At 49.8% G+C, this 21,876-nt stretch overlaps 12 non-coding genes across 12 annotated transcripts; 5 read left to right on the plus strand and 7 right to left on the minus strand.

Annotated features, from left to right (window-relative positions):
- Positions 1-2,366: 2,366 nt before the first annotated feature.
- Positions 2,367-2,440, minus strand: TRNAN-GUU. Its single transcript has one exon. It is a non-coding gene; the product is annotated as a tRNA-Asn (tRNA).
- Positions 2,441-3,819: 1,379 nt separating this feature from the next.
- TRNAE-CUC lies at positions 3,820-3,891 on the minus strand. The gene has a single exon. It is a non-coding gene; the product is annotated as a tRNA-Glu (tRNA).
- An 854-nt stretch (positions 3,892-4,745) lies between these two features.
- Positions 4,746-4,818, minus strand: TRNAV-AAC. The gene has a single exon. It is a non-coding gene; the product is annotated as a tRNA-Val (tRNA).
- Positions 4,819-9,857: 5,039 nt separating this feature from the next.
- Positions 9,858-9,930, plus strand: TRNAV-CAC. The gene has a single exon. It is a non-coding gene; the product is annotated as a tRNA-Val (tRNA).
- Positions 9,931-11,231: 1,301 nt separating this feature from the next.
- Positions 11,232-11,305, minus strand: TRNAN-GUU. The gene has a single exon. It is a non-coding gene; the product is annotated as a tRNA-Asn (tRNA).
- A 580-nt stretch (positions 11,306-11,885) lies between these two features.
- Positions 11,886-11,957, plus strand: TRNAE-UUC. The gene has a single exon. It is a non-coding gene; the product is annotated as a tRNA-Glu (tRNA).
- A 916-nt stretch (positions 11,958-12,873) lies between these two features.
- On the minus strand, positions 12,874-12,944 carry TRNAG-CCC. Its single transcript has one exon. It is a non-coding gene; the product is annotated as a tRNA-Gly (tRNA).
- Positions 12,945-13,366: 422 nt separating this feature from the next.
- On the plus strand, positions 13,367-13,437 carry TRNAG-CCC. Its single transcript has one exon. It is a non-coding gene; the product is annotated as a tRNA-Gly (tRNA).
- Positions 13,438-14,353: 916 nt separating this feature from the next.
- TRNAE-UUC lies at positions 14,354-14,425 on the minus strand. The gene has a single exon. It is a non-coding gene; the product is annotated as a tRNA-Glu (tRNA).
- Positions 14,426-15,005: 580 nt separating this feature from the next.
- On the plus strand, positions 15,006-15,079 carry TRNAN-GUU. The gene has a single exon. It is a non-coding gene; the product is annotated as a tRNA-Asn (tRNA).
- Positions 15,080-16,378: 1,299 nt separating this feature from the next.
- TRNAV-CAC lies at positions 16,379-16,451 on the minus strand. The gene has a single exon. It is a non-coding gene; the product is annotated as a tRNA-Val (tRNA).
- A 3,572-nt stretch (positions 16,452-20,023) lies between these two features.
- On the plus strand, positions 20,024-20,095 carry TRNAQ-CUG. Its single transcript has one exon. It is a non-coding gene; the product is annotated as a tRNA-Gln (tRNA).
- The last annotated feature ends 1,781 nt before the right edge of the window (positions 20,096-21,876 follow it).

The raw sequence follows: 21,876 nt of genomic DNA on the forward strand, positions 1-21,876 counted from the left end.
CACAATGTACACAAAAGCTCATTTGAGTGGATCATAACCAAACCTACAAACTAAGACTATAAAGTTTTAGAGGAAAATACATGAGAATATCCTTATGACTTGGTGATAAGCAAAGAGTTCCTAAATGTGACACAGAAAAAATAAGTAAAAAAGAAAAATGAGAAAATAGGCAATATATAAAATGTCTCCTCATCAAAAAATATTAAGTGAAAAGGAAAGTCACAGAGAAAATATTCACAAAACATCTGACAAAGACCCTGTCTCCAGAATGTATAATGAACTCCTATAACAAGAAGAGAGAGAAGAAAAAAGGGAGCAAAAGAAAGGAGTGAGGGATGGAAACACAAGGGTCTGTAGTTGTCAAGGAGCAGAGCAGGAAACTATTGTGAATATTTTTATATCAAAGGTTATAAAATTTTCTGGGAGGCTGGGTTTCTGGTGTGTAAGCGAGGCATGGATTCTGTAGTAGTTAAGTATTGTGGTGAGGTCAGGAGGTGAATCATATATTTAAAAGCTGAAAACCAAGACATTAAAGCTTCTAGAAGAAGATTTAGGAAAATATATTCACAACCTTGGGGTAGGTGAGATGTCTTAGAGTAAGATGCCTTAACAATAAAGGAAAAAATAAATTAGATTTCATCAAAATTTAAAAATCATAAAGTAAAAACGCAAGCCACAGACTGAGAGAAGATATTTATAATATTGTTATCTGAAAATTACTCAAATGTTGAATATATAGAGAACTTTTAGAAATTAATAATAAAAGCTAAACTCATTAAAAATGAGCAAAATGCCGGAACAAGCTTTCTTCACAAAAGAGAATTTCTTAATGAACGAAAGACATAAAAGATGCTCGACATCATTACTTATTTGGGAAACACAAATTAAAACCATGATTAGATACCTTTATGCACCCACAAGAATGAGTAAGACAGAGAATACCAAGCGCTGATGAGAATATGGAATAACATTGTATATCTTATTGCTGTTTAAAAGGTAAAATAGCACAGCCATTCTGGAAAACTGTTTGGAAGTTTCTAATAAAATTAAATTTACACACACCCCATGGCACAGCAATTCCACTGTCTACAAAAAGCATTGTATAAATATATTCATAGCAAGTATATTCACAGTAGCCACAAGAACTAACTCTATCCATCAATGGCCGTATGGTCACACATGGGAATAACACTCATCGATAACACTGAAATAATACACTCAACAACGTGGATGCATCTAAAACACATTACGTTGCATGAAAAAAAACAGACGACAAAAAAAGTAATTTCATTTGAGAATTTCAAATATAGTCAACACTAATCTATGGACATAGAAATCAGAATGGTTTATATATACTTAATTATGTTTCGTTAACTATTTTAAGACATCATGATCATTGAACCTAAGTATTTCAGCATGTAAAAGACTTCTTCTCTTTGGGTATAATTTGCTGACTCCAATATTCCTTAATTCACTTTTTCAATCCGCTAGACTGAGGTCAGCCAACTTTTTTGTAAAGCACCAGATAGTGAATATTTTTGGCTTTGTAGACAATATTATCTCTGTTGCAACTTCCCAGCTCTGCCATTGTCACACAAAAGCAGCCATAGATAATACATAAATGAGTAAAAGGGTGTGTTCCAATAAAACTTTATTTACAAAAACAGGCTATGGGCTGAATTTGGTCAGCAGACCATAGTTTACAGACAACTTGCACAAAAATCACACTTCTTTTTCATGTGCTAATTATCACAACTCATGCCTGTGGCGATTCCTTCAAACTGGCTGCGTGTGTGTGTGTGTGTGTGTGTGTGTGTGTGTGTGTTAATTCCAATAGCTTGTTAATAAATCATTGCTTTTTGGTCCAAGTTTTCCCACGTTCACCATGCACCATTCCACAGATGTGTGCCATAAGGCCTAAAGCAATCGCTGAAATAACAAAGAAAAGAGTGCTAGCTAGCTAATAACCCGACAAAGGAAAGACAATGGAGTCATAGAAACCATGTAAACGCCGCGATGGAGCAATCGCTCGTCTGGGATTCTACCCTATGTACGAATGACCAAGGATAATGTATGCAAGAATGATGGCTACAGCGTTATTTGTAACCCTATAATCACAGAACTAACTTAATTTGAAAAGCGTATGGAAAAGGTTCAATAAATCCTAGTACAAACAAACGAGGATTTCCCGATTTACCGCGAAGCTGTTTTCCGCCCAAGCTCTCTTGTGAAGATCTTAGGATCTAAGGTCCTCCCTGTTGTGCACAAGACACAGCATACAGAATGTAGTAGTGAAAGAAGCCTCTCTCCGGTAGAGGTGAGAGAAGATGTACAGAGAAGGACGCACTTTCCAAAAGTTCTGCACGCGTCCCTGGGTGGGCTCGAACCACCAACCTTTCGGTTAACAGCCGAACGCGCTAACCGATTGCGCCACAGAGACCTGCGGAAACCCCACTCTCAGGCTAGTACACAGCAAGCCATCGATCACCGCTAGGTGACGCCACCTGCCGGTCGCCCGACAGCCGTGCGGGCTCCAAAGCCTCAGAACACCGAAGATGGGGAGTCCCGGCAGCCTGTCGCTCGCGTTTGAAATCCGTGCGTTGAGCGATTCCTAAGGCAGAGGGGCAGCCGAACGGCCTCGCCCCGCCTTGCTCCACTCCCGCCTCGGATCCCAGCGCCCCGGAGACGCCCCGGGCCTCGACCCCCGTGTCCTGAGCCGAGCGGGGCCCAAGGGAGGCTGAGCTAGCGGCGGGCTCCCAGGGACGGCTCTTCCCGTTTGCTCCGCTGCACCTGACCGCCTGCGCCGCTGGCGCTCCGCTCGCTTCACTCGGCTGCGGTCAGTGGGGCGGGAGCCGGAAAGAGGGTGGAGTGTCAAGGGGGGCAATCACGAAGAGGCGGGAAAGTGCGGGGGACGTGTGGACGAGGACAAGGGGACTTCGCACGTGGCCCGAGCAGAGGCTCGGGCAGAATTTGGGGAGATGAGAATTGCTGGGGCGCAATTTTTTTTTTTTTAATCATCACGTATCAATATTGAGAGGAGGGGAGTGGAAAACGGAGAGCAGGCGCGAAAGAGAAAAGAATACGAGTACCTGTCGTCCAAGAACAAGGCAGGGCAGCGATTGGAATGATTATACGTCAAAATTCATAGTGAGGACAGTACAGTCCCTGTCGCTGAGACCGTGGAATTAAAGTTTGCTTATTTGACCAGTAAAACGAGTATAGGAAATTCAGGAAGTTCAAAATTAAGATTTTGAAAGGAAAATAAATCCAAGACTTGTACAAACAGGTATGCTATGCTATCAATATTTTCTCCATTATTAGAAAATCTGGACGGGCAATAAAAAGTATCTTTTCGAGTGAAATTATTAAGCCAATTTGATGCATACGAGTAGTCATTTTTAGAAATATGACACGACATAAAAATTTTCTATGCTATTAGCTGTCAATCATTAAAATTCCTTTAAAGTGCTTTAATGTATTTAAAATTCACCCTTTTTTAAATCAACTTAATTTTTTTTCCCTTTATACTTTATATCTGGCGCTGAAACCACTAATTTAGCTACAGCTAGACTTTAAAAGCCAGTGTTGGCCTCCACTGGGATCCTAGAAACGAGAGCTCCTTAATGACTTTGAGAGGTAACAATTGAAAACACACTACAAATCAAGATGGGATAACTGTGTCCGCTTGGAGTCAGTCTGGAAGCCAGGAAAAGACATACCACTTCGCCTCTCTGAGGCTGGGAGATGCCTGGAACACTGGGACTGCGCCTCACCAGCGTTTAAATCAGTCGAGAAAAAAAAAAAAAAATTTAAAATGACTTCCCTGACCGGGAATCGAACCCGGGCCGCGGCGGTGAGAGCGCCGAATCCTAACCACTAGACCACCAGGGAGGTACGAACAAGCTGTGACTTAGTGTCCTGATAAGTAAATGATGAAAGATTCCTGCGAGCGAAAGTGAATATGATTTCCAGGGCTAAATGCACCTGTCAAAGAACTCTCAGCCCTTGGCCGGCTACTCACCGCCCTCACCTCTCCCAGCTTGGGCGAGGTTCTGGGCTCAAGCCAGGCCATTAGGGAACTGGCTTGGGTAGCTTTCTAGTCTAGCTTCAGCACTGTGTGCAGCAGAGCCCAGGACATGATCTTTCTGAACTTCGGTTTCTTTGTAAGTTGCGGACTCGGCTCTCCGCAGGGTGGAGGAACGGAGTCCGTCTGCTTCCTGATCCGTGCACGAGCTCAGGGCTCTCTCCCGATGACGGCACGTGGACGGACTCCTTTTTGTGCCCCGACCAGCTCCATTGGGGGATCATGAAACTTTGTCTGCATGTCTTTGGCAGACTTCCACTGTTTTTGCTTTATCCTGTCACGTAAATTAACCTATTCCCCAAGCTAGCTGGGGTGGAGGAGAGCCAAGTGCGCGCTCACGGACAAGAACCTGGTTTTCAGAGGCATCATGCCTGTCAGCATGTAGAGAAGAGTTCGGCGCTACATGAGACGGTTGGGGGAGCTCCGGACCTAAGGGTGACCTGAAATGTGCTCTGTTGGACTAAGTGGTTGTGGCCCGCACTACAGTGTGACTCAGAGCAAGCAAAGGGGCCTGCTTCGTCGGGTGAGTAGGTTTTCAGGTAGGGATGACCATGTTTCTTGTGACCGAAAAATGCAGCTGTGCACGCTCCCAAAGCCCACCCCTTAACCCGCCTTTTCTTTAGTTAAACGTAAAATGCACCTTTCAAAATAAAAATAAACGTGTTCCCGCCCGGTTTCGAACCGGGGACCTTTCGCGTGTTAGGCGAACGTGATAACCACTACACTACGGGAACTGAGCCGGCAAGGCCAGCGCAGCCATATCGCTGTGAATATCGTAGAATTTGCCATGACTCTGGCCGACTTCTTGAAGGATCCCAGGAAGCACCCAATCTCTCAGACTAGGAGGCCGTGGCTCCCAAGAGGCTCTGGCTTGGAGTCTCGCACCTGCCCCAGAAGCGAGGACCCTGAATCCCCCCACCCGAGTTTGGCTTCGGAATCCCGCAACAAACGCGGGTCTCCGTCCCCGAACTCAGAGCCCGGGTGCCCGAGCGCCCTCTATGCCACCCCCGCTCCAGGCAGCTGCAGAAGCCGACCGGTTCGCTGCGTCTGAGCCCTGCCGCGCCCCCCGCCTCCGGGTGGTGTGGACACCGCCCCTCCACCGCTGTGGACCCCGCCGCTGGGGCTCTTTTCGCGGCACCGGTAATCAGTGCTCTCGGCTCTTGTCCCATGGCGGGCGCCTCGAATCCACCCAGGAACCGCCGGTCGCGCCCTCGCCGCTCTCACTCCCCTCTGCCCACACGCGTTCGACCTGCGCGCCCTTTTCCCCTCTGCTCTTCCCCGGTGTCCTCCGGACAAAAGGGGTCCCTCTGGTTCCTGCCGCTGTCGCTTATTCTACTGTCTTTAACTGAAGTTCAATACTGGGTCACACTTTCACATTCTAGCAGGTACCTTAGCAAAGGCTGAAGTCTTAAGGCATTTACTGTCTGCAAATATCGAATATTCAACAACACAGGCTCAAACCTTATGTTTTCTGAACTGAATTACTGAATTCGTTTGAAGATCAGGCCACCAGGCCGAATATAAACCCACAAGGGTTTCAGGACCACCACCTGGTGGAGGACCCAGGTGCAACTCACGCAGATTTCATGATAGTTTGAGATTCTTTCTTTAAGGGCAGTTTTATTTCACCGTTTCCAATACCTGAAACTTCTTTTCATTTGCCTTTATAATTTTCTCGCTTAACATGTCATAGATTCAGAAGTTTAATAAAGAGGTAAGGACTGTTTTCAGAGAAAGGTGATGTCTGAAAAGTTTTCATGTTTGCTTCACATCAAAAGACCAAGAAGTGGAAAGTTTTCTTTCGCTGAAAGGCCTTAATGTTTATTTCTCTCTGACTTCTTTGGTCTTGAGAGAGCCAAGGATCACGTGTTAAACTGATCTCCCTGCTTTTATCAGGAGAGCCATTTGCTCTAACTCAGACATTAGGAAAAGGAAGGATTGTGTCAACCCATGTCCACACTCCACTGACAAGAAAACACAAATTTCTGAGTAAGCAGTTGTGGGGTTGGAGTAAAACATTGGTGTCAAAAATAACTCTTTAAGTTTTGTTTGTTTTTTCTTTCTCTCTGAGCATTGAAGGATGTGAACGATGGATTCCAACTAAGATAGAAACACTCTAGGTGCAAAAGGTTTTAGGGGGAACATCCAGAGTACTGTTGATGGTCTCCTAGGTTCGTCTGAAGATTTCTGTCCACCTTGTCTCCATCCTGCATGCGTCTGAGTTCTGCTGTTGTTGATGATGATCCTTGGGTCTTGGCTCTGGGTCCCTTCTCACCCTGGGCACCTCCTCCATGCACACCTGCCTCTTCAATGCGCCAGTTCCCTCAGTGACTTCTGCATCTGACTGCCTTCACCTCGCGCCTCTTACAGGGCAGAGGGCTTGGCGCGCCATGTGCCTTTTCACCTTTTAGAGAAAACTTGGAGGGTACGACCTTTTAGACCATCCCCAGAGGGGCAGGCGGCGACGGGAGGGGCAGGCAGGCAAACATGGTCCAGAGCACCATGGGAATGGAGCTATCATCAGAGCGCACCGAAGAACTGAGCCCTCATTTCCCTGGTGATCTAGTGACCAGGACTCTGTGCTTTGACCTCCACTACCCTGATTGATGCCCAGTCCGAGAGAATGCCCTTTCTTGTAAAATCTTTCCACACACACACACAAGAACCTTTCTTTTCCTGCACAGGTGCTGTGGCGTATCACAATCACCAGATGCAGAAGAATCTCCACAACCTGTGAAGGCCTAAAACTCAGATGAAGGAAATGACAGAGGTCCTCTGGTGGCTTCTCGAAACTGGCCACCCAGCTCCTCAGGCTTGCGACAGGGGACCCTCTTACATGCACTCTGTTTGTTCCTCCAAGCACCCCCAAGGACTTGTATCCGAAAATATAAAAATATAAAGTTGTTTGCATATTGAGTTGATATGCAAACTCAATTTTAAAACCAGCAAAAGGTTTGAATGCTCACTTCACCAAAGATGTATGGAGGGTCAGGAGACACATGAAAAGATCCTCAAAAGCATTAGTCATTAGGGAAATGTGTATTAAAACCACGATGCTATACCACCATACACCTATTAAAATTGCTAAAAACACAAAAAGTTGAAGAACGACAACCTTGAAATGTCAAGAACTGGTTTGGGGAAATCTCACACATTGCTACTGGGAATGTGAAATACATATAGCCACATGGAAAACAATTTGGCAGTTTCTTATAAGTTAAACATATACTTGGCATGTGACCCAGCAATCCCATTCCTAGATATTTACCAAGTGAAGTGTTTATATTTTCACATAAAACCTGTATAAAAATATTTATACCTATTAATCATAATTGCCCCAAACTGGAAACAATCCAAAGGTCCTTCAGTGGGTGAATGAATAAACAAAAAATGGTACATCCTGTAAAGGAACAGTACTCAGTAATAAAAAAGAGACAAACTGCTGATACACTCTGAAAGTGGCAAAACTATAGCAACGGAAATCGGGTCCAGGGGTAGCTAGGGACTGGGGTTGGGGAAAATGGTTGACTACAAAATTACACAAGGGAACGGTGATGGAACTCTTCTATATCTTGATTGTAGTGGTGCTTACACCACTGTATGCATTTTTCAGAACTCACAGAACTGACACTATAATGGGGTTATTTCATTACACATCAATTATCCTTAAAAACTGAAACTGATTGGATGGCTGCTGCCTCCTACTTCAAAAGATATGATGAAGGAAGCAGTTGTAATAACGTGACCTCCAGCTCTGCGTATTTCTCCCTCGTGCTCACCCCCAGCCAGTGCTGACATTGTCATGGTCCCCAGAATGTGAGGTGAAAAAACAGGTGTAGTGTAAGCACCTGATGGTTAGCTTTTTCTTAATTAAAAATTTAAATATTGTGAAATATAGGATACAAAAAGTGCACAATACTTATATGTATAGTTAACAAATATTCGTAAGGTGAACACTCATGTAACCACCACCTAGGTCAAGAAATAGAGCCGATACACAGGAAGCCCCCTGTGTCTTCCTAATTATCCTCTTCTCAATCCAAGCTCCTTTTCTTCCTCCAGAGATGATTGCTCTGCTGACTTTTACTTTTCTTCATAATCTTACCACTTGGATATACACCCCAGAACAACACAGTTGGCATTAGGCTTTTTAAAAATTGTAATCCAATGCCTGATATTAAGCTTTGACCAAGATGGTATCTCGCATAAATACACGGCCAGCTACATGATTAGATAGAGAAGAAGGCTTCACCCTTGTTGTTTCCTTTGTTTTAGAGATCTCTGGTTGACGTAGAAAATTGTTGTTTGACTATTTTTTCCCCTTCTGCATTTTAATCCTCTCTTATGTTTTAAATTCACCAATAAAGAGTGAACTCATGAAATCCTAGCACCCTACCCTTGACCCCAATAAAAGTAGAACTCCAGGCTCTGGCTCTATCTGTACCCAAGACCTTGCTGTGTGGCCCCGGCAGGACCTGTGAGTAATAAACCTTGTGTGTGTTTTTTTTTAAGTTCCTTGATTGTTGTTGGTGAGGTGCATCTTGCAATTATAGTAAAAACCACAAGAGCAGGTCCAGCCACAGCATTGGCTCCAAAAGGAAAAATTTCCATTGGGGCTCATCCGAGGCACAGGTAAGTGCCCCCAGGTATTTCTAGCCAATAGCATCTTATTATTATCCGAAGATCGGAGCTAAATTCTCAGCAAAAGCAAGGAAAAAGAAAAAAAGGGGGGAGGGCTAGAGCAGTGTAATTCCAACCACTCTGTGGTTTCTAATCCCCACTGTTGGATCTCTCAAGGAAAAGTGAAGGCCTTACCCCATAAGCGGCAGGCGCTCATCAGAGGAAACACAAAAAGTCACTCTTTAGGCACAAGTTATGACCACGTTATTGCCCGATCCAGAGTTTGGTTGTTTTCACGGGGGAGTATTAACCCGTTATGTGAATACACAACGGTTCGTATATCACTTCTCCTGTTGATGGACATTTGGGTCGTATCCAGTTTTTGCCCAGTACAAATGGCACCGCTGTGGACGTTTTTCATAAAACTCTTTTTGGACGTATGCGTTCGTTTTCCTTGGGACGTAAACAGAAGAAACATCCCCAGGTAACAGGGTAGGTATATTGTTAACTTCACGAGAAACTGCCAAATATTAGGAAAGTGGTCGTGCTAAAGGACAGGACAGTCCAACCGGTATCACACGGTAATATCGCACGCACTCAGATGTGGGAGTGACAGAACAACTCTAAAAATAGGGTTTTCTAGAGTTTCCGCATCGCCTTGTTCCAAATACTTGACGGCCAACTGTGCAGGTGACTGTGGTCACGCCAAGCGTCACCATCAACCTATCCAGGTCTGGCAGCAGAGCCAAAGGGGGATACTCCAGGGCAGCCCGCCCAAGTCTCAGACTCGTAGATGCCAGGTCGGAACAGATGCCTACGAAGTGACCAGAGTCCGGTGGCCCCGCCCTTGCCAGTCACAGCTCTGTCACTCTTCAGCTCTGTGCCATTTAAAACGGTTTCTAGCGCTTTCTCGCCATCCCTCCATTCCCCGCCCTGGGTTTTACTGGCCCTGTTCGACGCTCATGGCCACAGGCCTCAGTCAGAGGCCGTAAGAGCAGCCCGGGAGCGAGCGTCGGGGCCGCGGTCTCCTGGCCGGAGGGATCGTGGGTGCTTCCCCCGCGGGTATTTCAGTTCAAACACTCGGTGGCCAGAATCGTCGCGGCAGGCGCCAACGTTCTCAGGGATAAACAGTTAAGCCTCGCTGACGCGTCGCGTTTCCGTAGTGTAGTGGTTATCACGTTCGCCTCACACGCGAAAGGTCCCCGGTTCGAAACCGGGCGGAAACACGCCTCCCTCTTTTTTTCCTGAGTCTTCTATTCACAGCTCAAACTCGAAAGACCAGTGCTTTGGGACACGGTAGGGTAGTGTGCCAAGGACGCCTTTCCCATTCCCCAGAAACACGGCCGGCGTTTAATTACCACCCCGAGCCTGCTCACCACTACCAACCGGGTCTCCGTCCTCTCCTCATAGTCACCACACTGCAGACCCAGCAGGCCCGCTTCCCGGCACCTTTACGTCCAGGACTCCCGCTGACCTCCTCGTCCAGCGCCTGCATCTTCTCTACAGGCTGAAGCCACGCAGGAAATCGTCCTCGCTCCCACCAGCCAGAGTCACAATTCTCGGGCCATCGGGGACAACACTCAGGAAGGCCTGGTCTCAGTCTTGGGAATGATCAGCCCTAGGCTGACCTGCCGAAAAAATATCCGAAGAGCAAGCTCCACAGGGCTCATCAGACTGTTGTCGAGTCGCTTAACTGGACCCCAGAACCGAACTCGAGACGATGTGTACGAACTCCGAAACGGTCAGCGCCCAAGAAGGTAAACTTCGCCAGTGTCCGCCATCCAGTCGCACAGAGTGCCGGCCGTGCAAAGAGGCAGGAAAGCAGGATTGTTGTCCTCGCGATGAGGACAATAATCAACCACCCAATCGATCAGTCGATCGAAAACGACGCCGAACTGGCGCGAGGTTAAAATTAGCGCAGAGGACTTTCAAGCAGCGATGACCGTGTTCCATGTGTCCGACGACTTAAGTGGAAACGTGGAACAACATACTCGAGGGGTCAGAATCAAACTTTAGAGATGGAAACGACAACACATTGTTGACCAGATGGCATCGACGGCAGATTAGAAATTGCAGGAGAAAAGGTCAGGGGCCTTAAAGCCGTGCACAATTGAAAATATCCAAAATGAAACTCAACTGTCCAAAAAATTATTGTTTTTTTTTTTTTTTTTTTTTTTTTTTACAGTGAAGATAGCATCAGTGAATGGCGGGACGACTTTAAGGGGGCTGACTAATACACGAGTAACTGGAGTCCCTGAAAAGACTGAAAGACTGAGAGAGAAGGGACAATTTTTGAAGAAACAATGACAGAAATATTTCCAGTCAGTCATGACAAAAACTATAAAGCCAGCGAAGATCTCAGGATCTTGGCTGAGGTGCTCCTGTTGTCTCCAGACACGAGACACAGAGGCCTAGAGGCCTGATTAGTAGTAGCACACAAAGGCCTTTCTCCTCTCCGGGAGAGTCCGAGGGGGGATGTGCAGAGCGAGAGACCTGCAAAAGCTTCACTCTCTCCCAGTGCCTACCGCGTCCCTGGGTGGGCTCGAACCACCAACCTTTCGGTTAACAGCCGAACGCGCTAACCGATTGCGCCACAGAGACGCGCCGAAGGCCCGCACTCACGCTCGCACAGAGCAAGCGATCGATCACCGCTAGGTGGAGCCACGCGCCGGTTGCCCGACGGCCGTGCGGGCTCCAAAGCCTCAGAACACCCAAGTCGTGGGGTCCACGCAGCCCGTCGCTCGCGTTTGAGACCCGTGCGCAGGGCGATTCCGAAGGCAGAGGGGCAGCCGAACGGCCTCGCCCCGCCTGGCTGCACTCTCGCCTCGGAGGCCAGCGCCCCGCAGACGCCCCGGGCCTCGACCCCTGGGGCCTGAGCCGAGCGGGGCCCGAGGGAGGCTGAACTAGCGGCGGGCTCCCAGGGACGGCTCTTCGCGTGTGCTCCGGCGGCACCTGACCGCCTGCGGCCGGGACGGGACAACTCGTTCCAGGACGTGTGCACCTGGGGACCTCGGGGCGCCCGGTGGGTTGTCTGTGGCCTCCTTCGGTGGAGAAGGCAGGGAGGGAACTTGGTCTTAGCAGGTTGGGCGCCACGCAACCTCGCCCCGAACCCAGAGCTTACCAGAGCGCTGGGAAATGTCACTCCGCGGGGAAGGAAGGAGCGAGGACGGCGCCTCGCGGCTCCCTGGTGGTCTAGTGGCTAGGATTCGGCGCTTTCACCGCCGCGGCCCGGGTTCGATTCCCGGTCAGGGAAACCTTTTGCGCCGACCGGCATCTGTGCCCGGCCAGGGTCTGTCTTCTACATCCCCCCGTAGAGGCCTGTGGCGTGTGCTGCTCGCGCCGAGCCTTCGGTCCCGCAGGTTGTCAGCCCTCCAGGGCTGTCCCGTCTTGTCGACTAAACGGCGTAGGGACGTGACGTGAACGGACCCAACAGAGGCAGCAGCAGGTGAAGTGGGCGCAAAATGGGACGCGCTGGCATCCCCACTCCGCGCGCCGGACCGCTACCGAGCGACGCGTGCGTCCGCTCGTCCTCGCGCCGGAGGCCCTTGGAGAGAGGAGACGTGATCTAGGACGACGCGCTCGCTCTTCAGCGTCTCGTCTGAGGCCGGAGGGAAAGAGGGCGAGTCTCCCAAGAAGGCGGCCGCGACGCAGGGTTACGCGGATGCTTCGTGCGTCTCACCTGGCCGCGGTCGTCTCCTACCTCCTCCCCCCCGCCCCACCACCACTGGGACGTCCGCGGGGCCCCGCAACGGCGCTCCTTCCGTGACCGTCCTCTCCTGACCTTCGCTCCACGGTGAGGCGTGTGGCCCGGCGGTCCATCCGAGGGCAGCGCGCGAACCAATGACCTGATGATGGCTCTCTGGGTCTCCTTGTGATCTTTCAGGAGAAAGGCCGAAAGTAGCAACGGCTTCAGGTCCAAATATTCAAAATCGCGGACCCAGTGGAAACACTCGCGGATTGAAAGGTGGGAGGTCGCGAGAGGGGAGGTGGTTGCCGGAGGTAGGCCCGTTGCTACTCCATGTTCGCGAGCACCCCACAGCTCCTTATAGTCTCCTGCTCAAGAATGAATGCCCTGAGGATTTCACTTCTCATTTTCCTACTCTTGGGTCTGGCTGCCACCCGTGAGACCTGGAAAGTCTTGGGACCAGGGAAGAAAACGTCAGCCGGGCTGCATTGGCCGGGAATCGAACCCGGGTCTCCCGCGTGGGAGGCGAGAATTCTACCACTGAACCACCAATGCGTCCTCTCTTCGCTGTCCCACATGTGTCGTCGGAAATATTCTCTAGCGTCTCCACAGGCCGATAGAGCAAAGCCATAGATACGCAAAAAAAAGATTAGTGGTTCTCAGAGCTTGGTGGGAATGAAGAAGGATGAGGCTGCAGCGACCAAGGATTTTTTAGACAGCTAAGTATTCTGTATTGCACAATAATGATGAAAACAGAACATTATCCCCCGACTTTGTCTTTTCCAAAATGTGAAATAATTAGAATCATACAGTGTAGTCTCTTAAGACTGACTTCTTTCATTTAGCAATTAGAATTTAAGGTGCTCTCATGAATTTGCATGATTGCCCATTATCATTTTTTAGTTAATGATATTCCGAAGCATAGGTGTCCCAAGAAATTTTTTCCGACGACACATGTGGGACAGCGAAGAGAGGACGCATTGGTGGTTCAATGGTAGAATTCTCGCCTCCCACGCGGGAGACCCGGGTTCGATTCCCGGCCAATGCAGCCCGGCTGACGTTTTCTTCCCTGGTCCCAAGACTTTCCAGGTCTCACGGGTGGCAGCCAGACCCAAGAGTAGGAAAATGAGAAGTGAAATCCTCAGGGCATTCATTCTTGAGCAGGAGACTATAAGGAGCTGTGGGGTGCTCGCGAACATGGAGTAGCAACGGGCCTACCTCCGGCAACCACCTCCCCTCTCGCGACCTCCCACCTTTCAATCCGCGAGTGTTTCCACTGGGTCCGCGATTTTGAATATTTGGACCTGAAGCCGTTGCTACTTTCGGCCTTTCTCCTGAAAGATCACAAGGAGACCCAGAGAGCCATCATCAGGTCATTGGTTCGCGCGCTGCCCTCGGATGGACCGCCGGGCCACACGCCTCACCGTGGAGCGAAGGTCAGGAGAGGACGGTCACGGAAGGAGCGCCGTTGCGGGGCCCCGCGGACGTCCCAGTGGTGGTGGGGCGGGGGGGAGGAGGTAGGAGACGACCGCGGCCAGGTGAGACGCACGAAGCATCCGCGTAACCCTGCGTCGCGGCCGCCTTCTTGGGAGACTCGCCCTCTTTCCCTCCGGCCTCAGACGAGACGCTGAAGAGCGAGCGCGTCGTCCTAGATCACGTCTCCTCTCTCCAAGGGCCTCCGGCGCGAGGACGAGCGGACGCACGCGTCGCTCGGTAGCGGTCCGGCGCGCGGAGTGGGGATGCCAGCGCGTCCCATTTTGCGCCCACTTCACCTGCTGCTGCCTCTGTTGGGTCCGTTCACGTCACGTCCCTACGCCGTTTAGTCGACAAGACGGGACAGCCCTGGAGGGCTGACAACCTGCGGGACCGAAGGCTCGGCGCGGGTAGCACACGCCACAGGCCTCTACGGGGGGATGTAGAAGACAGACCCTGGCCGGGCACAGATGCCGGTCGGCGCAAAAGGTTTCCCTGACCGGGAATCGAACCCGGGCCGCGGCGGTGAAAGCGCCGAATCCTAGCCACTAGACCACCAGGGAGCCGTGAGGCGCCGTCCTCGCTCCTTCCTTCCGCGCGGAGTGACATTTCCCAGCGCTCTGGTAAGCTCTGGGTTCGGGGCGAGGTTGCGTGGCGCCCAACCTGCTAAGACCAAGTTCCCTCCCTGCCTTCTCCACCGAAGGAGGCCACAGACAACCCACCGAGCGCCCCGAGGCCCCCAGGTGCACACGTCCTGGAACGAGTTGTCCCGTCCCGGCCGCAGGCGGTCAGGTGCCGCCGGAGCACACGCGAAGAGCCGTCCCTGGGAGCCCGCCGCTAGTTCAGCCTCCCTCGGGCCCCGCTCGGCTCAGGCCCCAGGGGTCGAGGCCCGGGGCGTCTCCGGGGCGCTGGCCTCCGAGGCGAGAGTGCAGCCAGGCGGGGCGAGGCCGTTCGGCTGCCCCTCTGCCTTCGGAATCGCCCTGCGCACGGGTCTCAAACGCGAGCGACGGGCTGCGTGGACCCCACGACTTGGGTGTTCTGAGGCTTTGGAGCCCGCACGGCCGTCGGGCAACCGGCGCGTGGCTCCACCTAGCGGTGATCGATCGCTTGCTCTGTGCGAGCGTGAGTGCGGGCCTTCGGCGGGTCTCTGTGGCGCAATCGGTTAGCGCGTTCGGCTGTTAACCGAAAGGTTGGTGGTTCGAGCCCACCCAGGGACGCGGTAGGCACTGGGAGAGAGTGAAGCTTTTGCAGGTCTCTCGCTCTGCACATCCCCCCTCGGACTCTCCCGGAGAGGAGAAAGGCCTTTGTGTGCTACTACTAATCAGGCCTCTAGGCCTCTGTGTCTCGTGTCTGGAGACAACAGGAGCACCTCAGCCAAGATCCTGAGATCTTCGCTGGCTTTATAGTTTTTGTCATGACTGACTGGAAATATTTCTGTCATTGTTTCTTCAAAAATTGTCCCTTCTCTCTCAGTCTTTCAGTCTTTTCAGGGACTCCAGTTACTCGTGTATTAGTCAGCCCCCTTAAAGTCGTCCCGCCATTCACTGATGCTATCTTCACTGTAAAAAAAAAAAAAAAAAAAAAAAAACAATAATTTTTTGGACAGTTGAGTTTCATTTTGGATATTTTCAATTGTGCATGGCTTTAAGGCCCCTGACCTTTTCTCCTGCAATTTCTAATCTGCCGTCGATGCCATCTGGTCAACAATGTGTTGTCGTTTCCATCTCTAAAGTTTGATTCTGACCCCTCGAGTATGTTGTTCCACGTTTCCACTTAAGTCGTCGGACACATGGAACACGGTCATCGCTGCTTGAAAGTCCTCTGCGCTAATTTTAACCTCGCGCCAGTTCGGCGTCGTTTTCGATCGACTGATCGATTGGGTGGTTGATTATTGTCCTCATCGCGAGGACAACAATCCTGCTTTCCTGCCTCTTTGCACGGCCGGCACTCTGTGCGACTGGATGGCGGACACTGGCGAAGTTTACCTTCTTGGGCGCTGACCGTTTCGGAGTTCGTACACATCGTCTCGAGTTCGGTTCTGGGGTCCAGTTAAGCGACTCGACAACAGTCTGATGAGCCCTGTGGAGCTTGCTCTTCGGATATTTTTTCGGCAGGTCAGCCTAGGGCTGATCATTCCCAAGACTGAGACCAGGCCTTCCTGAGTGTTGTCCCCGATGGCCCGAGAATTGTGACTCTGGCTGGTGGGAGCGAGGACGATTTCCTGCGTGGCTTCAGCCTGTAGAGAAGATGCAGGCGCTGGACGAGGAGGTCAGCGGGAGTCCTGGACGTAAAGGTGCCGGGAAGCGGGCCTGCTGGGTCTGCAGTGTGGTGACTCTGAGGAGACGACGGAGACCCGGTTGGTAATGGTGAGCAGGCTTCGGGGTGGTAATTAAACGCCGGCTGTGTTTCTGGGGAATGGGAAAGGCGTCCTTGGCACACTACCCTACCGTGTCCCAAAGCACTGGTCTTTCGAGTTTGAGCTGTGAATAGAAGACTCAGGAAAAAAAGAGGGAGGCTGTTTCCGCCCGGTTTCGAACCGGGGACCTTTCGCGTGTGAGGCGAACGTGATAACCACTACACTACGGAAACGCGACGAGTCAGCGAGGCTTAACTGTTTATCCCTGAGAACGTTGGCGCCTGCCGCGACGATTCTGGCCACCGAGTGTTTGAACTGAAATACCCGCGGGGGAAGCACCCACGATCCCTCCGGCCAGGAGACCGCGGCCCCGACGCTCGCTCCCGGGCTGCTCTTACGGCCTCTGACTGAGGCCTGTAGCCATGAGCGTCGAACAGGGCCAGTAAAACCCAGGGCGGGGAATGGAGGGATGGCGAGAAAGCGCTAGAAACCGTTTTAAATGGCACAGAGCTGAAGAGTGACAGAGCTGTGACTGGCAAGGGCGGGGCCACCGGACTCTGGTCATTTCGTAGGCATCTATTCCGACCTGGCATCTACGAGTCTGAGACTTGGGCGGGCTGCCCTGGAGTATCCCCCTTTGGCTCTGCTGCCAGACATGGATAGGCCGATGGTGACGCTTGGTGTGACCACTGCCACCTTCGCAGTTGGCCGTCAAGTATTTGGAACAAGGCGAGGCAGAAACTCTAGAAAACCCTAATTTTAGAGTCGTTCTGTCACTCCCACATCTGAGTGCGTGCGATATTACCGTGTGATATTGGTTGGACTGTCCTGTCCTTTAGCACCACCACTTTCCTAATATTTGGCAGTTTCTCGTGAAGTTAACAATATACCTACCCTGTTACCTGGGGGTGTTTCTTCTGTTTACATCCCAAGGAAAACGAATGCATACGTCCAAAAAGAGTTTTAGGAAAAACGTCCACAGCAGTGCCATTTGTACTGGGCAAAAACTGGATACGACCCAAATGTCCATCAACAGGAGAAGTGATATACGAACCGTTGTGTATTCACATAACGGGTTAATACTCCCCCGTAAAAACAACCAAACTCTGGATCGGGCAATAACGTGGTCATAACTTGTGCCTAAAGAGTGACTTTTTGTGTTTCCTCTGATGAGCGCCTGCCGCTTATGGGGTAAGGCCTTCACTTTTCCTTGAGAGATCCAACAGTGGGGATTAGAAACCACAGAGTGGTTGGAATTACACTTCTCTAGCCCCCCCACCCCTTTTTCCCTTTTTCCTTGCTTTTGCTGAGAATTTAGCTCCAATCTTTGGACAATAATAAGAATTTTTCCCCCATTGATGCTGCCATGATTTTTTTTTTTCATTTGTCTTTGGTTTTCAGCAGTTGTGGGTGTGGTGTTCTTGTCCTTTTCCTGCTTGTAGTTCATAGATCTTCGTGCACGTGGTTTGACAGATCATCATGTTTTTTCTTTAACGGCTCATAATATCTTTCACTAGTGTTCCTATCCCATTTTCTGGCTTTTCTAACCTCCGTGACTTGAATTACATGTGTATTAGGCCTTTATGACATAACCCATAGTCTCCGGAGTTTCTTTTTACTTACATATTTTAGGTTAATAATTCTCTTCATGTGGTTCCAAACCGCTATTAAATCAATCTAATATATTATATTAATATATAATTACCATTATATGTCATTTTTATAATTTCAATTTGCTTTTTAAAGTAGATTCTCTTTCTCTGATGAAAATTTTTATCTTGTCATGTACTTTCTGAACAGCTAAAATATATTTTAAGTTCCTTCTGATAAATTCAGATATTGTGCAGTTGCCTGTGAGTCAATCTCTATGGCTTGCTTTTTGTTATTTACTTCTGTTCCTTTATGGTCCTAGAATATTGTGCATCCATGATGGACTCCTTGTGTGAAAAATAATGGACAGAAGGGATAATGTTTTCTTTCTTTGAAGATTATTTGCTCTTTCCCCCAGGGGCAGCAGAAGGGCAGATCTGCTCTACCCAATCCTTGACTGGGTTTGCAACCATGGGAAGTCTCAGTCTACATCAAGTTTGCTCAGGCTGCTGTGCTGCAGACTGGTAGCGCTCCCACTTGAGACCTTGGTGTGTTTTCTTGGGCCTCTCCTCTTTCATGAATCCTGAACTTCCATTTGTATCTTCTTAGCACCATGACCCAGCTGGAAATTCTACTCTCTCAGCCACACTGTGCTTGTCTTCATAGCCTCTCATGTGCACATAGCTTAATTTGTAAATGTCTGAAGGGGAAATCCTGTGCCAAGGATCCAGCTCACTTATCAACCCACTACAGGATCCTGGCTCCCCGTCTGAAATACTCCGACAGCTCTACCTGTCTGTCTTCTTTTTCTGTTTCTTTTCTGTCCAGAAGCATGAGATTAAAGTGTTGTTGTCTTCTCTGACTCTTAGCAGCTGCCCTCTCCCCAGCTTCACAGTATCTTGTCCCTCACCAAGGACTGGCAAATGCCCTGAGGGGAAAAGGCAGAGAATTAGTTTCATTCCAATGAGCTTCTCTCTCTCTCTCTCTCTCTCTCTCTCTCTCTCTCTCTCTCTCTCTCTCTCTCTCTGGTCCTAGCTCGGGTGTAGTTCTCCAAACACTCTAAACAGAATTTCTTTAATTCAGACCTTATTTAGTTGTTTTCAGCATGAATTCTATTTTGCTACAAACACTCCACCATAACTGCAACAGGAAATCTTCTACGACTTCCAGATAAGTTATATTTTCCTCTTCCCCACCCCCTAAAGAAAACCAACGTGGGTACTGGTATGTACTGGTACATATTTGGGCTTTTCTTATAATATTTGGGTTAAGTCAGACCGGATATTAACAGTTCTTGTTAAAAAATTAAAAATAGAGCTACAATATGACCCAGTTTTTACCTTTTGATACCCTTTACCCACTTCGACAGCCACCGCCACCCCAAGCCTCTGGCAACCACCAATCCACTAATTTAAGGAATAGGAAATAGATCGGTGTGGAAGAACGCATTCCCTGAAAAATATTCTTTCCTTCCTGCCTCCTCCTATTTTCCTTTTTACTATAGGACGTTTTTATACGTACATATTCGATTTTCTTTGAACCCAACCTTGTCTGGTGTGCCGGGTACCCGCAGGGTCTGTGGGGATTCCTCTGAGCCGTCCCCGAGGACAACATCATCCTTATCAAGAATCGTCGCCTTTTTCTTGGTTGAATTAGTATAAGGGAAAATTTTAGTCAAATTACATTTCCCCAAAAACGTTGCTGGCCAGTTGCGAGTGGTGCTGGAGCGGAGGTTCCTTACATTAATCGCCGCTGCCTGGGGGTCATCCTGGGTCACCCTAAGGCCCGGCTTCCCAGACCACGTGGAGTGGGCTGTGAACGTTCAGCCGCCCCATTTTGGAGCCACCTCATTCAGTCTCCTAAAGATCCACAAGGAGTCCAGACCAGACAGAACGCACTCGTGCTTCTTGTGTTGATGGAAAATACTCCCTCATCTTCCTCTGAGACTGTATGCATCACGTGCAAAGGGCGGAGGAGCGCCGAGGACTGATAGGAGGACAAGAAGGATGGGGAGGTGACGGCGGCTGGGGAAAGGAGATGAGGAGACGAGAGGATAAAATGGGAGGAGGAGGAGGAGTTACATTCCCAGGGTAGTTCTGTTTACGGACCCTCATCAGGACAGCTCCCACCACGACCACTTCCCCAAGTCTCACCTTGGGTGCTAAATACAGTAACTATTCCACACCTCTGATGAGGAGCTGAGTCTCTGCGTGATGGTTCCATGGTGTAATGGTGAGCACTCTGGACTCTGAATCCAGCGATCCGAGTTCAAATCTCGGTGGGACCTTTCCATTTAGAAGAAGAAGCCATGTTTTCCTTCTCAAAAAGGACCTGCGCTTCCGCCCACGCGAACTCCTCGCGTCCTGTTTCGGTCCCAACACGGATGCTCCACGGGCCACGCGCTGTTCCAGATCTCAGGTCCTCCTGCTCTCACCTTTTGCACCTCGCCGCCGCGTTGCCCGCGCTCTCGCCTCCTGCTCGGAGTCGGGTCCCGGACACCCCGGCCGCAGAGAGGTGTCCACACGGACAGGGCAGGGAGAGCGGGTGACCGAGCCTGGAGGCGTGGGGGGTGGGGCGACGCATGCAGCTCTGCCCGTCGCTGGCCATCGGAGGCCCCAGTCCCGCCGCCAAGAGTCCCAGAGACCGAGCTAGCGAGCGCCACGCCGTCGTCAGGGTCCCCCTAAGGCCTGGGGGTGGGTGGGGTGGTGGTAATACTGTGTTCACTGAGTCCTGGCCCACGAGAGATCTGCTTACGGCACGTTGTGTAATTGCCCCGATTGTCCCTTTATGAGTAAATGGGAAGCATGAGACTCTGACGCGGCAGCGCTGTCATTGGTGATTGTGTCTTAGCTTGGGAGTCCAGGAATTGCTGTAATTTACTGAAATGGCCTATCTTATTCTGACTTGTAATTCATTCTAAATTATTCAGATTTTATTCAAAATTTCTAGCTTTTTGTCTCCATAGGACACTAAAGGCACTGTCACAATAAGTTGAAAACACTGGCGCTCTCTCTCACCCTCCCGTCTCCATTCAGCTGACGTGGATCAGTAGCCTGGCAAAATCAGGAAGCTTCCTTACTATCCCTTCTTAAATGACAGTAGTAATTTTCAATAACACATTTCACTGTCAGAAATAACTAGGTTTTTTTCCTATCTGGAAGTACCAGAATACTGAACTATGGTTTAGGAGATAAACCCCCGGCTCAGTGTTGGTGTTTGTGGGCATTTTGCCAACATTTTTCCCGGGATGTGTTCTTCACTCTCACTTCCGATCCACAGTGTACTGGAAAATAGAAACTATCTGACCGAACGGAAAAGGCGGGACCACTGTCGGAGGGACCATCGCGCCCTCTCGTGGCTACCTCGGAGAAGACACCCATTGGTCAGGCTCAGTCCCAGAAGTAGCTGAGAGATCCAGGTGCGTCTGGGAAGGGCTCGCGGATGCGGAAGGGGTGGCACACTAGGGTAAGTCCAAAGAAAACCAACTGAAACGCAAAGGATGCCGATCGCGTATTCAAGATATTGAAAGTAGAAGTTGGTACGTCCAACAGGCTGATCCAGTTTGATGAAGAGCCGGGAACTTCTCCCCAGCAGCGGGAAGTTTCCTTGCTCAAATGTAAAATAGCCAAACCAAGAGAAGTCGACATTCAATGCCTTATCGATGAGAAAACTTGGGTTTTTAGAATTTTTGAGGATTTCCTCAGTCCCGGGGCTGTCAGCAGTATTATGATTCAGGTCCCTGACAGAAAAGCTTCAGACCCACACGGGCCAGGAACTGGTTGGATATTGGTTCCCATGCCTGAGACATACCGAGGTTATTACAAAAACATTAGGTTTAGAGTGTAGTTAGGACAACTTCTGGGAGGCCTCCCCTCCAGTCCTGGCCCCACCACTTGCCTTCTGTTTGACCTTGGGGCAGGTCGGTCCGCTTTGTTAGGCTTCGGTTTGGCAAGTGTCATGAAAATAACAGTATGGGACACAAAAGATGGAGAACGCTTACAGGTACGGGACAGGCCGGACTGGCTATACGGAACACCACACCATTCGCATAAAAATAATGAAAAACAG

Source organism: Rousettus aegyptiacus, unplaced genomic scaffold, assembly GCF_014176215.1.
Source record: "Rousettus aegyptiacus isolate mRouAeg1 unplaced genomic scaffold, mRouAeg1.p scaffold_m13_p_17, whole genome shotgun sequence".
NCBI classification, from domain to species: domain Eukaryota; kingdom Metazoa; phylum Chordata; class Mammalia; order Chiroptera; family Pteropodidae; genus Rousettus; species Rousettus aegyptiacus.